Raw genomic sequence first — 14,486 nt, forward strand, 5'->3', positions numbered from 1 at the left:
AATATATTAAATAGTGTCTTCTCAAATATGAAAGTATTGAGAATAATTCAATAAGTTCCATACCAAAACATGTCATCATTATACCATCACAGTTCACAGAAAATTATTAGCTAAGAAAAAATTGTTATCTTTTGTTTCAGATGCAGAGGAATTTTTGTATTATTTTCTGTTTTACAATTAGAATTTCTAACTTGATTGTTGCACAAGATAACATGCTGACAAATGTTTCATTTTAAAACAATAACTTACTATTCAGTAATAATTTTTACTATACAATATTTTATTTAAAAGTTAAAACAAATGTCAACAGTAATCTTGCTCTAAGTCATATGAAAGAGATCAAGTGTTACGGTCTCCACCTGTGGTACCCATCTGGCGCTGTAGGAAAAATGACCTCATCTTGCTCAGTTACCTCAGTTACTTGGCTCTTAAGTTTTTAACCTTTGACTAATGTATAATTAGTTACCTAATTGCAGCTCACAGCAGAGGATTTTAATAAATGCAAGTGAAAATGTGGATCCATTAAGGCACAATGATTTATGCATAAACTATATTAAAATTCATTGTTTCACACTTTCAAGAAAATTAGTAAGCCAATTGGATTGCCTGCTTAACAGTTACATTTTTGCAATGAGCTAATGGCAGTACCTCAAAATGTACTTTTGCATTTGATAATGTTCTACAAACAATGTGGACTTTCATAAACTTTTACAAGGATTTATAGTTCCTGACCACCCAGAAGATTTCTATCTCAGTAAAGGGTAAGAATTCTAGAAAAATATTCACAAAGCAGATGCAGTTATCTTCCAGGAAGGTTACACTTAGAATAATTCCTAACAAATGGACACCTAATCTGTTTGTCAGTAACTGCAAACATCTATTCAGTGCCTGCTCTGTGCGCAGCACTGTACCTGGCCCTCAGTTATAAAATATAGAAGAGGCAAGATCTCTACTCAGACTAATGGGAAGAAAGAAGCATACTTCAGCAGAACTTCAAAAAAGTAACGAGCAACTTTAAAAGACTTAGCAAAATCGTCCAGGTAATGCTATGGAGATCTTCACCCAGAAGACCTCTTTTTTGTGCCCACATGAGTTTTTTTCTCCCAACTCTGGGCACTCTGTAACCTACACCATGGAGTGAGAGCAGGTGAGCAGCCTGGGTTTGAAAGAATCAGGTCTCCAGCCGTTCTAGAGTCTCCTCCATAATCACTTTCTGTCAGAAAATGTTTCAAAAAAATATTCCCCAAATGTTTCTCAGTGAAGTCTATTTAGTAAAAATGGACATATAACAATCACCTTCTTCAAATGTAGTTATCCCATAATGCTTATCCCATAACACAAATTACCCATACAACACAGAGCGCGTCCCTTCGTGCAGTCTCAAGATCCTGGATCCATATCTAGAAAGCTCCTACTGACTCCTTTTATGACTTTGCAAAGTCATGAATATCCGGAAGCCTCCTTATGACTCCTTTCATAATTCTATGGAAGCTGGGAGGGATGGCAGTTCTGCCCTAGCACTTTTTTGGAAATATTAAATAGATCTTGAGGTTTGTTGGCTAATATTTTACATAAATGTAGATTAAAATTGAAGATATTTACCTAATGGCATTAATAATGACAAAAACTCTGAATAAGATTCCGTCAGAGGATGACAGCATATGTAGTCAATATTTGGGTACCAGAAATCTTCAAGTCTAGTCCTGGCTAACTAGCTATAAATTCAGCCATGAACTGCACATAATTTGCAGTTCTCAAATTATATTGGATTCTTAGCTTTAAAATTGGTCTGGCTTTTGATCCAGAATTGCTAGTAAATAGTTTGAAATGTAGTATGTTACACTAACTTCTAGTAACCACAACCACATTTTTCCCCATTTCTGCTGTCCTTCAATTTTAGAAATGTAAAAAAAGAAAGAAAGAAAGAAAGAAAGAAAGAAACATAACCATGAAAACAATATTGTGAGGTTAATGGAGATACATGCAAAGCTGTTATACTCTGATGGTGGAGGAGAACAAAAAGGCTTCTCTCAACCTTCAAAGAGCAGTAGTGAGTATAATGAGGATCTACTGGAGGTGGCCGAAAGGAAATCCATGACCAATGATCACATACACTGATAAATATCCACCCTTATTATTTTCCATCTCTACCTTCACAGAAATCTTTCTCTTCTGTTTTCTTTTCTTTTGGTTTTGTTTTCTCATCTCCTAACCACTTCTTTAACTCTCTCTCTGCCCAAGAGAGAATAATGGGGTAAAAAGGGAATCAGGAAATAAATAAGGTACAATACAAATCTAACAAATTTATAAAAGAAAGAAACCAAGTGTTCTCTTTATAAGGATGTTGTAGCATCCAGGCCAAGGAGTTGAAACCAATCTATGAATTGGGAGTGTGAGGACGAAAGGCCATCAACCACCCACTGAGAACGTATGAAGTTCCTACGGTGGGAAGAACATCGCCCTGGCAGTGAGAAGAGGTCCTCACTGAAAAAGCATTCACTAAACTGGGAATTCGGTGAGAAAGGCACTCAGAGAAGCAAGACAGTCTAGTCCTCGCTCCGCTGCTGAGTTTTATAAGCTCGGACAAGTCTCTGAACATTTCTGACCCTCAGTTTCCATCTTCCCTACCTCCTGTCAGGATTATTAATAAGGCTCAAATGCTGTGAGGAAACTGTCAAGCGATAAACCCCATACAAACGGAAGGCATCAGTTTACTGAGCGTCTACTGTGTGCGAGGGACTGTGTGGGGCACCTTGAAGGTTACAAACCCGAATCAAATTCAGACCCTGCCCTCCGGGTGCACAAGATCTAGGAGGTCAAATAAGAAACATAACATATGCAGAGGTTCGACTGCAAGGTGGAACGAGAGATAGGTTACAATGCTGGTCAGATCAAATAGGCCTGCCGCCCTCTCTGTCTCCTGGGTGGAGAAGTGGGGTGGGCCTTCCCAGCAGCTCCTAATGGCCCAGGAGCGGCGCCTCGTGGGCGAGACCAGGAGGGCGCGACTCCAGGTCCACCCTGGAGTGGAACAAGTCCCAGGCCCGTGGAGATGGCCAGGTGGTGAGTGGGAAAGATGCTCATAAACTCTTCCGTGTCAGACCGGAAGGAGTCAGGGGCCCAGCAAGGAGGCCAGCCGGTCTCCAGACACCCCGCCTCGACAGCTACCAGGTGCGGACACACGGCCGTGAGCCGGTAGCTTGCACTCTTGTCCTGCCCGCCCACCAGCTCCACAGCCTCGGCCGCCGCCGCGGAAGCCCTCTGGGTTTCCATGGCGACCGGCGTCCTTCCACCCCCGCACTCCCCGCCGCGAGCGGCGGGCTGAGCGCGCCACCTGGCGGCTACTCGGGGAAGAGTCGGGCGGAGGGTCAGCGCCGCCGCTCTCGTAGCGGCGATCGCGCTGCCCGCCTTCCTCTCACTGGGCTAATCCCATAGAGCGCACATGCGCTCCTTGCCTCCCGCTAGTCGCAAACCTGGAAGTGGGGCGTGGACATGCGCTGAATACGCAGGCTCTGTGCTGTGGCCGTAAGCAGTGTCTTCTGCTGTCAGATGCGATGCAGGGACTCGTCGGTGGTTTCCGAACAACTCGGAAGATGGGGACGTGGGATGTGTGCGCGAGATGGGGGCTCTGCGCGCCCCCGCCACGCTCTGCCCCTTCCACCAGGCAGCTTCTCTTCTGTCTAAATTGTGCGAGTTCATAGAGCTTTAGCTCCAGGTAAAATGGCAGGCCCCTAGGCTAAATGCTCATGGAGAAACTTAAGGATATAAGGTCCTTGATACACTTCCTATTTTCCTTCTCGCGTTGCTGGTTGGTTCCTGGACCTCAAGAAAAGTAATATAGATCCCGTTTTCCCCCTCTCATTTCACTTTTTACAGCTCTCTACCCACTGAAGGGGAAAAGTCTCACACCTGCAACCTCTCAAGTTCCCCCTTTCCTCTGCTGCGTTCTTTCTCATTCTCTGCTCCAAGACCATGTCTTACAGCTTGGGAGCTTCTACTTCCACTAGTTAAATCCGAGTCAATTATCTGTCCTTTTATTCCAGAAAGACAGGGTGAGGCTCCTTTCAGCCTCTACTCTCTTCAGAAGTCACCTGTTTGGCATTCTTGAATCTGTTTTTTAAAAAATAGATTGTCATATCTTTTTTGATTCATACTGTGTTATATTAAGAACTACAGGAAGGAAACTGAAGCAGTTAATAGAATATTAATTAGCTTTTGGTTAAGGGAGTTTTCCTCATCAGTAAAATATCATTTAAAAATAAGCCAGTTTGTGATAGTTTGTGTTCCACCTCGTTTAAACCTCCCTTTATTCTAAAAGTGTTATATATTTATTAAGTGCCACTGATTTGCTGTGATCTACACACTCGATAAACGTTTTTTAGTTACTTGGTCTTCCCTAGAATAATAACAGGTGGGATTATGGGTAAAATTATTAAATAGAATGAAAAGGCAGGAGAAAAAGAGCTACCACCAAAAAATTTTAAAGCACGGAGATTTTTTTAGTTAAATGGAAAAACAATTTGAGATTCTTCAGCATTTTGAATTCATTCCCACATCATTTCCTATAAATCTCAGTCCTGCTTCTTTTACAAGAGCCTGGGCCCATGGTCAAAAATTTACTTTTACCCTATCATTTATCTCCGGCACAGTTTTTCTTAGGGTGTTTGCCAGTTGGTGGTCAAACAGTGAAGCCAGATAAAAACCATTTGCTGAGTTTCCTCATTTGACCTTGATTTTCTGTTAGTCTTGCCATGTTGAATGATGCTGAAATAGAAGTAAGAAAGTGCCTATGATAGAAAAACCCAAATATGCTGTCTATTTTTGGCAAAACCACAAAGAACCTGTTTGGTATGAACAATTGCTAAGCATCTTATACTTTCTTTGAAAATTGCAGGGTCTTTTTTCGACGATATGATTTTTTAAAATCACGCACAACTTGGTTTTGTATTATTTTTACCTGTTTTCACTAAAGATTACTACCTCTGCAAACAGATCCTAAGGCAATCAAGTAAATACATTAATGTTAAATCTCACAATTTCTAGAGACCTGAACTAGAGATTAACCTATTAATTTTGCAAACCAGTTCAAACTTTAGTAAATCACATGTTTTACTGACAGCAAAGTTACTTTTGAGAGATAGAAAAGGTCTGCTTCAACTTTATATCCAAAAACCGTTCCTGACAAATTTGAAACAATTAAAGTGGTGCCTTTTTTTTTTCCAGTTTATCAGTATACAATGTAGTTGATTTTCCTGTTAAAGTGGTACTTTGCAAAAAAAAAAAAAAAGTCATGAAGCAAAATATTCTCTTAAGAGGAAAAAAGTTTATACTACCTTTAAAGAGGTATGGTGACAAACTCACAGAGGGGATTATGTTTTGACCCAACATCACTTATGTTGCAATATTATAATATAGGATGGTTTCCTGCTTTGTTTATAAGGGTCACAGTTTTTACCTTTAAATAGGACTCTACCTTGTTTTATATCTCTCTTCAAACCAAGTTTAACGTGATTAACCAGAACTCTGCAAAAAGATATCTCATTTCGTTTTTCCCTCTTACCTCCTCTGCCTAACTAATTTTTGAAATTACTTTTATGATCTCTTTGTTTTCTCTAAGGAAAGAGGAGCCCAGATGGTAAGCTGGAGCCAGAGTTTCACATCCTGGTAGTTGAGCCAGGTGATGCGGATTTTGCCTGAGGGCTTTAGCATATGATGTCATGAGAGCATTCAGCAATAATGAATTGCTACATTCTTGCAGCAGTTTAGAAATATTCACAAAAGGATAACATATAGATCAATAGAACATTTGAACAATCCAGAAACAGACTTACACGTATATGGTCAATTGCTCCAGATAAAAGTGCCAGGGTAACTCAAGGAAAGAATAATATTTTCAACAAATGCTCCTGTAAATATTGGATATCTATTTGGAAAAAAGGTGAACCTAGAACCTGACCCAAAACTGAGACAGGAGGTGCTCAGTTTCCCTGGGTTTGGGTTTCAGGACACAATTCTGGGTTTCAAGCTATTCCCCAAGTCTCAGTGCTGTACTCTATTCAGGCCCTCCCCTAGAGTCGCTGGCTGGGGTGTATGCCTTCCTTTGTCTCAAACTTACTTTCGGCAAGTAGCTGCTCATTCTCTTGAGCCAGCCTGAACTCTGTACTAGACTTTAAAGGGGTATTTCTTACTTTTGTCCCGGACCTGGTACGGGCCCTGCTGGGTCTCTGGAGCTTGGTGGCACTCTTTCTCTGTGGAATCTGTATCTCTTATTCGTTACATTATTAAACCAGTTTTCACTTTCTGTTGTGACTCTGCTCTTGAATTCTTTTCTGTGGCGGAGTCAAGAACCCGGTAAGAGGACGAGGTGGGTTGGCCGGGCCTTCCCAGTCCCCTTCTCCTCCAGCATCAAAACCATGCAAAAAATTAGCTCAAAATGAATCATAGACCTGAACAGAAAAACTAAAACTGTAAAACTTGTAGAGTAAAACAGGAGAAAATCTTTGTGATCTTGGGGTGGCAAAGATTTCTAACATAGGACACAAAAAGCATGATTTAAAAAAGGAAAAATTAATAATTTGGACTTCATTCAAATTAAAAACTTCTCTTTAGTTTTAAGAAGATAAAAAGGCAAGCCACAGACTGGTATACAGAATTTATAAACAACTCTAAAGCTCAATAATAAGAAAACAAAACAACCAATTACAAATTCCAAAAGAATTGAACAGGCACTCCATAAAAGAAGGTATGTGCAAAGCCAATTAGCACATGAGAACATGCTTGACATCATTAGTCATCAGGAAAGTGCAAATTAAAACCACAATGAGATATGACTACACACCCATTAGAATGGCTAAACTTAAGAAGACTGACAATACCATACGTTGTCAAAGATATGGAATAACCGGAACTTTCATATTTTGCTAGTAGAAAAGTAAAATGGTACAACCACTTTGGGTTTTTTGTTTTTTTTTTAACATAACCTTAAGATTTTATAGTCTTCACAATAAAACAAATGAGGAAGCTTAGAACTAGATCACTTGGCCCTTTCTCTTCTTATTTCCTCCCAGTTCAAAATGTTTGCATCTCTTAACGGCCAGCATTGTCTTAGATCTGCAGTTAGGCTCAACACACTCAAGCCGCAGCCCAATCCTGAAGGGCATACAGAGAATCCTTGCCCTTCTTGTACTGTGTCACTTTGTGGAGTTGCTGCTTGCCACACTTCTTACAGAAAGTCTGGCGAGATTTAGGAACATTCACCATGTTTGCGAGAGCGCTATGGGCACGGAAAGAAAGAGGACCTGTTTAATCATTTTGGAAAACAGTTTTAGTCTCTTACAAAGTTAGACATGTACTGTATGACCTAGCAGCCCCCATTCCTAGATATTTATTCAAGAGAAATGAAAACAGATGTTCATAGAAGCTTTGTTAATGATAATCTAAATCTGGAAACAACTCAGATATCCATCAACAGGTAACTACATAAACAAATAGTGCTATATTCATACAATAGAATACTACTTAGTAATCAAAAAAAAAAGAATGAACTATTGATACATACAAATTTCTTTTGTATGTATGCTTTTATGGTTGGGTCTCAAAAGAAGTTAGCTAAGTGGAGAAGCCAAGTGTGAAAAACTATTTACTGTATTATATGAAATTCTAGAAAAGCCTGAAAGCAGATTAGTGGTTGCCTAGTGCTGAGGGGCTGGGATGAAGGAATTGACTGCAGAGGGGCAGGAGAGAACTTCTTGACATAAAGGAAATGCTCTGTATCTTCGTTGTGGCAGTAGTTATAAGGCTGTATGCATTTGTTAAAACTCATTGAACTACATATTTTAAACAGGTGTATTTTATTGTATGTAATTTGTACCTCAATAAAGTTAATTTTTAAAAAGTAGCTTCAAATTATTTGAAACACCTCCCATTAAGAGGTGGAGTCTCTGTTCCCTCTCCTTGAATCTGGGTGGTATCATGATTGCTTCAATCAATAGATTACGGCAGAAATGATTCTATGTTACTTTTGAGGCTAGGACATAGAAAATCATACGGCTTCCTCCTGATTCTTTTGGGATACTTGCTCTGGAGGAAGCCAGCTATGACATAAAAAGTTCATCCTGCTAGAGAGGCCAAGTATAGAAACTGTGGTCAACCATTCTAGCTGAGCACCACCTACTAGCCCACAAAGTGCCAGTTAGTGTAAGTGAAGTCATTTTGGACCCTCCCTCCCAATCAGCCCATCCACGAGCTTAGTTTCGCCAAGTTGATCTGAGTTGATGCCACAAGGAACGTGGGATCACCAGTTACTAACCTACAGAGTCTGTGAGATATAATAATGTGGTAGTTGTTTTAAACCACTTAGTTTGGGTAGTGTATTAGTTATCCATTACTGCATAACAAATTACTCCAAGATTTAGTAATTCAAGACAATAATAATCATTTATTATCTCACAGTTTCTATGAATCAGGAATTTGAGAGCAACTTGATGGGGCAGTTCTAGCTTAGTGTATCTCATGAGGTCAGATGTTGGAACAGATGGAGGGAGAGAGAGGGACAGGCAATCAAGTTAATAGGCAATAACAACACAATTGTATAATGCCCAGAATCAGTGTAAAAGCAGGATGCTATGGAAAACCTAACCCAGTCTTGAGCATCAGAGAAGAATTCTTACAAAAAGCGAGGTCTACTGAGACTTGACAATGAACAGGGATTAGTTTGGGGTGTCAGTTGGGAGGGGCCGAGACAGAGGGCATAACGTCTACAAAGGCCTAGAGGGAAAAATGAAAATGATGAGTTTCCAGTGGAGCTACAGGAATTTACTATGGTTAGATAATATGGTCCCAGAGAAGCAATCAATCAGGGGCAGATCACGACAGGTCCTCTGAGCCATCCTGAGGATTACGGGCTCTCTTATGATGACAAAAGTTCACTCTGGCTAGTGTGGAGGAGGGTGGGAAGGGTCAGGACAGGGTCAGGTTCCAGCTCCAATATTTCTTTTGCCTAAGGGCCTCTCATTTGGGTCCAGTTTCTGGTCCAAGGAACATGTCTCAGGCTTTGCCCTTTGCAAGATTGCAGAGACTGGCAACAAAGGATGACCTCATCTCTCTGGCTCAAATTGTAAGCTTACCTAATCTCTGGAGGCTTCCATGACTCAGGTGAGATGCCCACTCCCACACCGGAAAGTAGTCTATGAAACTCTGCCATCACCACAACACCAGCAAACATATTAAAATAATTAGAACATCTGGAATAAGATTACCTCACATCTGGAGGGTGAGGCAGTATAAATTCTGACTTCCATCTTTTAAAAACAGTATTTGTTTGCAGAAGGGAAAATAAAAGGACATTTCCAGGAATATTTATCAATATTGGCCAACCTACATTAATGTGCTACATTTTTAAATAAAAGGAATAATGAAATTGTGGAATATTCCCCACACACTTCATATGGTTTTGAGGACATGCCAACTATTTTACCTTTTATACAGCACACTAGTTAAGAAAACCATTTCCAAAAGACCACATTACATTATTGCATTTAAATGAAATGTCCTGAAAAGGCAGATCTATGAGACAGAGGGAAGACTGCAACTAGGGCTACACACCAGAGGGTCACCAGCAGGGGGACCACTTGACGAAAGAGCCATCCAAGAGAAGCCACAAGCAGCTGAACAGGACATTGCAGAGAAAATGGTCTTTGGATCCTGTAACTGAAAGATCCTTCTTCTAGTGAATGCACCTGACTTTGGGAACTGCCCATTGTGGAATCTGGTGAGACTGAGAGATACACGTATAATTTACAGAACCACACTTTGTTGATGCTTCTTTTCTTTAAGAACATGAAATTTGGAGTAAGTCTAGGTTCTTCTGAAGCAGCTTGTTAGCTGTGTGCTTGGACAAGCTACTCTGCTTTCTGCACCTCAATTTCCTCATATGTGATATGGAGATAATATTGCATACCTCTAAGGGCTGTTCTGGAGATTAAATAAACACCTTATATGATTCCTGGCACATGGTAGGTTCTCAATAAGTGTTAGCTCTCTCTTGTACCCTTTCTAAAATATTAAGTGTGAGAATGCCAGAAAATAGGAGAATGTGGAGCTGTTCTGGGTCACATTTCCCATATAGCTGGAGAGGGCTTGCTCCACCCAGTTAGCATCTGTATTTGTTGAGATCCAGATAGGCATCTCTGACCCAGCTCCAAACTTGCACACCCAGCTACCTATTCAGCACCAACTCAATAGCTCAAAGGCACATCATGTCCCAAACTCATCCCCTCCAATTTTCCCCTCTTCCTCCAGGCTGTGTCCACATTTAGTAAATAGTACCAGCATTCACTTATCTATTCAAGCCTGAAGACTGGGAGTCATTCTAGACTCCTTACTTTTCCTCACCTCTGTATCTAATCGACCTTCAAGTTTTGTGATTCTACCCAGAATTTGTGTAGATTGAACCCATTCATTAATTTTTATCTAAAAACATATAGAGAGCAGCTACTATAAGCTAGGCACTAACCAGGCTCTGTCTTCACTGCCTCCTCCCTAGTACAGGTCCCAATCTTCTCCTGACTTTGCTGAAGAAATAGCTTCCCACCTAATTGTCCTGAATCCAATCCTTTCTCCACATTCTGCCAGAGACTCCTTCCCTTGTTGAACACCTTCAAAGGCTTCCCGCAGACCCCTTAGGGAAGAGCTCCTGACATGGCTGATAAGGCCCTCCAAACTCCAGTTCTATCCAGGTCCAGGTCAGGTCTCCCAGATACGTGATCTGGCCATTGGTTGGCTTCCCCCAGAAGCATACTCTGAGGTTGGGGTTTAAGTGAAAGTAGTTTATTTGGGAGATAGTGTCAGAAAACTCTGGTAGAAAAATGGGGAAATGAGGAAGGCAGAGAAAGAAGCCAATTCAGGGTACATCCCTGAACAAGTTGCTGGGAGATGGGCAAGGGGGCTTGGTTTCACTGGCAACTCTGGGAGACAGCACAGAACACCCTCAGAGCTGTCCCACCCAGAAGGGAGGAAGGGGGGAAGTTAACCCTCCTTCCTCATCGGCGGAGGACTGCTCCTGAGAGCACTGATTCCCCAGCACTTACAGTCTGCGGGGGCTGGACCATGCCTCTGCCCCATGCGGGCAAAAGAAGTCCTCATTCAGGGCCCAGCGTTTCAGGTGCTCGCAGGAAGAAGCCCTGGGCTTGCCTGGTGAATGCTGAGGGGTTATAGGAGGGCACTAGAGTGTCCACCACAGCTCCCAAAATGCACTTTACCTCTCCTATGCAGCTGTGGGAGATTAATATACCACACTAGAATATACTCGTTATTATTATTTATCATTTTAATTTAGGTATAGTTTAGATACAGTAAAATCCACTCATGTATAATATTTATAAGTAAAATACATTATGATGAGTTTTGATAAGTTTTTACATCTGTGCCACCACCACCACAATGAAGATAGAGCCCTTCCACCACTCCAGGAAGTTCCATTGCTGCATAACATTTTACTACGATCTCTGGAGAATCTGGCCTGCTATTCTGGTCATGGGTCTCAGAAGGATTTACAGAAAGTAGAGCCATGGGAGCTCTACTCTCATGACGAAAAGTTGCAACGTCTGATGTCCTGGCTTGTTGTTGACGTGAGGATAGACAACAAAACTCCCAGAATATACTCCCTTGGCATAGTTCAAGCTGGCTATTCAGAGAACTGCAGACACAGGATTAGCTCTGAAAAGCTGTTCTTTTGTGAAAGAAATTTCGTCTATAAAGGAAATCTATATTAGTAAACAGAGGAAGCTAACAGGCTATCTCTGAGGCCCCCTTATCTGCCTTATCTGTATCTAGGAAAGATCACATGGACATCCCCAGCCAGATATTGCCACAGGATGTCACATATTCTTCTGAAGGCTATTATCTGAGAGACTTTATCTGCATAATAAGATGACCATTGTTGGTGGTGCATTTCCTCTCCTCACCCTCCCATTGCTTGTTGCCTTCACCCTCTAGAAGCCTCAAGGCCCTACCCTTTCTGTATAGTATAAAAACTTTAGTTGTCTGGTCCTTCTTTGAGTCTCATATTTTGAGCTCTTTTTACCCTTGAAATGACTCATTCAGTGTCGCTCTTTCCAGCTAATCTGCTAGCTCTGTAAGGGTGTAGACAATGTCTCTGCTTCACCATTATACCACAGAGCCTAACATGTAAAAGGTGCTCAAGAGATATTTAGTGAATATTTGGATAAATGAATACAAGGCTGTCCTTTCCAGAAAGTAACCCAGGCTTGCCATGCTGTGTACCTGACAAATAAATTATACGTACATAATGAAACCTCTAAGTTGTTGTGATGTCTGAATTCACATAAATCAGATATATTTAAAGACAGCCAACTTTAACGAAAGCCTTGCTAGGCTTTCTGAGTAAAGCTTAGGATGTAAATTTTTATCCCTTTGCAACAAATTCATTCCTAATACCATTTTTCTAGACCCAGGCCACTCCACACATTGTGCCTGGGTTAGGATAAATGAAAGACCCACAGCCCAACCTGTGTAATCTAGAGATGGCTCCCACCTGCCCATCTGCACAAGCACAAACGGGTGGAGCACAGGAGGGTGACGTCCTGAAACTTGAGCTTTATTCTGTGTGCACTGGGGAGCCATGGGAAGTTTCCCAGCATGCCAGAAGCAAGACTTCAGAAAGATTAATGAAGCAGGAATGGAAAGAGGAGAGACTTGGGGCTGGTAGACAAGATGGGAGGGAAGAGGCCTGAGACAACCCAGCTTATAGAAACTTTCGGGTTCTCTTTAACTTTTGATGGTGGGTCAATGGTCTGGTTGGGGGACAGAGGAGTCACTACAGTGAATGAATCAAAGTATAAACAGTGTGCAAAGTAGTTTAGATTTTTATCTAACTCACTGTTGGGAAAATAGAATAGTTTGATCAGGCCCCCTTGCCACAGGTCCGGTTGGGTGTGGTGCAGCACATTCTTTGTAAACAAATTGTGTGTGGGGGGGTGGAGTTACTTCGCATGTGTGCCAATGTATCTTTTTAGTTTTGTTACTATTGTGTGTTCCAGTGTTGTGTGGAGGGGGCGGCCCTGAACTGCTGGCTGGCAAAGAGCTCGTGTCTAAAAATAGAGTCCAGCTACTGGACTTTGCTTGTAGCAGTTGAGTTTCAGAGTTTCTCTTTGGACTGCCTAGCTCCTAGACGTGTGTGTGCAGAAATAAAGACTACTCTTTCTTCAACCAAGGCTCCAATGACCTTTTTTCCAGTTACCTAGCTTGTAGACCTGCATGTGAAGGGTTTGTGACCCAGTCTGGACAACAGGCTTGAGGGGTCTGTGAGCTCTAGACCCAGCCCTAGCTCTACACTCACAGACTGTTTCCTGTTACTTTATCGTCAAAGTTATTTCCTAAAGCACTAATGGAGTGTTTGTAAGAAAAGTAATACATGATCACAATGGTTCCCTGTAAATAATCAAGAATGTAAATACACACAGCTGTTTAAATTTTATTTTTTATTAGCATATATATTATTACAAATCATACTTATTGTCTATGCCCCTTATCCAATCTCTTCCCATCCCCCTCCCTCCCCCTCCTACTTCCGAAAACCCTAGATTTCTTCTCTCCATCTGAAAGAGTAGTGGTTACTCTGTTGATTTGTTGCCTAGATGATCTGTCCAGTTCTGAGAGAGGTGTGTTCAGGTCCCCCACTATTATCACAGAGTAGGTGCTTCTTCTGTCACTCTGGAAGGGGCTTTGTGGAGAGAGACATCCTCTTCTTTTCTTTGGTCTCTGCTGATGTATCTCCTTGTGTCAATGCACTCGAGTGGCTGGCAGGCCATCTGCACAGTGGTTGTAGCATCTAGCAGCTTTTGTGGCAGCCGTGGCTATTGTGGTGGCTGTGGTCACATGGAAGTGGTGTTTTGGAAATGCTCCTTACCTGGTTGTGGGAGGAGGGGTAGGTCCCCAACTCCATACCTCAGGACCCCGGGTGGGCCCCATGGCAGTGGCAGTGTGCCTGGTTGCAGGAGGAAGGGTTGGTCCCTGGCTCCATCTGTGATTACATTCTAAGATGTTGTTGCAGAGCAGTTGGGTGGGAGGAAGAGAGGTGAACAGGGAAGGAAATAGGGTGGGAGAAGGAGGAAGGAGGGGAGGTGTGATTGAGGCCCATGGCACCCCCCTCATTCCTGCAGGGGAGACTAGGGGGCTTCCAGTGGTGGCTTGGTCATTGCTGGGCTGAATGCAGATGTCAGGGGGGTGTGGCCAAAGCCCTTGGCCCCCCACTGCCCCAGCTTGGGAGCTCAGGGTGTTTCCTGCAGTGTCTTGGCAGTCGTCACTGGGCTGATTTTTGGTGTTGGGAGGCACGGCTGAGGCCCCCAGCCCTTCCCCCTCCCTGGCTTGGGGGCCCAGGGGGTTTCCAGTCCCTCTAGGTTTTATAAGTGTTCTTTGGTGAAGTGAGACCTTTACTAGTTAATATCAAACTTTGTCTCTGGTCTGTGGGT

General features: G+C 42.2%; 1 pseudogene; it reads right to left on the bottom strand.

The window, feature by feature from the left end:
- Positions 1-7,025: 7,025 nt before the first annotated feature.
- Positions 7,026-7,257, bottom strand: LOC134374749 (large ribosomal subunit protein eL42-like; annotated as a pseudogene).
- Positions 7,258-14,486: the final 7,229 nt, after the last annotated feature.

The sequence above is a fragment of the Cynocephalus volans genome, chromosome 4 (assembly GCF_027409185.1).
Source record: "Cynocephalus volans isolate mCynVol1 chromosome 4, mCynVol1.pri, whole genome shotgun sequence".
Lineage (NCBI taxonomy): Eukaryota > Metazoa > Chordata > Mammalia > Dermoptera > Cynocephalidae > Cynocephalus > Cynocephalus volans.